At 41.5% G+C, this 2,202-nt stretch overlaps 1 pseudogene; it reads right to left on the bottom strand.

The window, feature by feature from the left end:
• Positions 1 to 579: 579 nt before the first annotated feature.
• On the bottom strand, positions 580 to 1,952 carry LOC119569408 (annotated as a pseudogene).
• Between the last annotated feature and the right edge of the window lie 250 nt (positions 1,953 to 2,202).

Here is a 2,202-nt window from a genome sequence, read left to right as displayed (position 1 = left end):
AAAAACTGTTAATGGGGAGACACTTGCAAAATATACATTTATTGAATGAAGCGTTAAGAAACATGCATACAGCATAAAACAGGGGGTGTATGGATAAAATGAGCACCCAAACTACTTATCTTTTGAGTATGGATCGGTGACGGATATGGTACGCCCACTGAAAAGTTCCTTGGGCTGGAGGAGAAAAACACGGTGGGTCTGGGAGCAGACTGGTTTATTTTTCTTTCCTGTTCCACACAATATGTGCGAGAAAATACTGTCGCGATTTTTTCGCAAAGCGCAAATCAGTGCGGCCACTTGTTCCGTGTAGCATTCGGGTATTCCACTGTCTCATTTTGCATACAATTAAAATAACTGGCTCCGATATTTAAAAAAAAAGTAAAGACTTAAAAGGTAGTGTAGAAATTAGAAGAATAAACAGATGTAAAAAAAAAGGGCATGGATTTAGGTATTTATACATGGGAAGAAACAGTCCAGACCAGGCAAGCAGGCAGGTAGCTCGTTAAGAAAGCAACTAATTGAGTATGTATATCGTTTTGTGCTTAAATGCGGCAATCTTGCATGGAGAGGGTTCCTCACTTACAGTCCCCCCCGGGCCCAAAGTGCGAAGGCGGCCGTTGAGAGGGGACAAATCCTTCGAGGATGGTATCGCCCCTAGACACGATCAAGTCCGGCATCATCCACCCGGGTAGACCTTTGGGGATCGTGTCGTCAGAGGGAAGCTGCTCCTCTCCCGGCCGGTGAGCACGACCATGACCCCGGGCAAAGCATCATGGGGAGCCCTCCTGAAAGTTTGACCCAATTAGTTGGCTGCTCTAACAGGTGTGAAACAAAATGTATGTAAAAGCTGTATGAAGTTCTTGAATTATTAGAAATCTTTGTTTTCAAATGAAACCATATATATCGTAAAACCGTAAAAAAAAACAGGGAAAAAATACAGTTGGTAAATAGATACTAAAGAGCTTTAAACAAGAGAAAAAAAAACAAAAGGGGAAATTGACAACAAGATCAATAAATAAACTAAGATAAGCAAATAGAGGAAAAAGTAACATTAAAACCGAGGTAAAATATAGGTAAAATATACACAACTAAAAATGCAAGAAAACTGATTTAAAAAGCATATTATCACTTAAAAGGAAATTTAATACCATAACCAAAAAATGTAAAACGTAAAACCAGGAAATTAAACCACGAAATTTTAAATATAATAAAACAACAAGGTAAATGGATCAAGAAAAAGTTTTGCAAGCAAAACAATGGAACTAGGTAAAATGGAATGAACTAAGTGGAAAATACAAGTATTAAAATAAGAATAAGTAAGAAAACGAATAAACAAAAAGTCTAACGAACTAAAAATGAAAGAAAAACAAATAAAAAAGAACAATCCTAGATACATCTACGACTGAGAATCTAACAGCATCGTCACCAAGCTGGGGGGTCAGTTTCGACCTCGGGCGCCCAGTCTGATGGACCCTAACAGAACCGAGTAGCAATTCTTCTCAGGGAGTAGTCTTCCCCATAGATAGGGATGTTGTGGCAACAGGCTCGTCTTCGGGCTGGGGATCGTCGGGTCCGAAGTCAAGCTCTAAAGGAGGGACATAGGGTTTTCAATCATTTGTGTGAGCACGGCGTTGCGTGTTAGGCGGCATCATATCCTCTAGCAGGAAAGCTACTGCCCTAGTTTTCAAAACAATGCGGCAAGGCCCAACCCAGCGGGAACCAAGAGGCCATCCCTGACAGATGGGGGAAATTCGTCTCATTACTAGGGATCCTATAGTTGGAGAGAAAGTGACTCTAGACCCCTTGTTATACTGCCTGGCCCATGTTTCCTGTGCACGCTTAGCTTTTTTCTGTTCCCAAAAATCTCTTGCCTTTCTCATACTCTCCTGAAATTCAGAGGCTTCAACATGGTCAAACTCTATTAGGTTGTGTTTGTTAATGGAAAGGGGCATGTGTCGGCCTAAAAATAGAAAAGAGGCTGTTCATTCGTAGACCGATGGATGGAAATTTTAAAGGCCCAGACGCACAGTGAAGAGATATTTGGGCCAACGGCGGGGTTCTTTCTCAGCAAGCATAGCCAAAGCATCCTTCACCACGCGATTGGTTCGCTCTATCATACCATTGCTCTGCGGATGATAAGCTATGGTTAAGTGATGGTCGACCTGCAAATTATGGCAAACCTCTCTGAACAGTCCAGCATTG

Source organism: Penaeus monodon, unplaced genomic scaffold (assembly GCF_015228065.2).
Source record: "Penaeus monodon isolate SGIC_2016 unplaced genomic scaffold, NSTDA_Pmon_1 PmonScaffold_1492, whole genome shotgun sequence".
In the NCBI taxonomy this organism is placed as follows: domain Eukaryota; kingdom Metazoa; phylum Arthropoda; class Malacostraca; order Decapoda; family Penaeidae; genus Penaeus; species Penaeus monodon.
The sequence above is the reverse complement of the archived record's forward strand: the minus strand, read 5'-3'. Positions and strand labels throughout refer to the sequence as shown.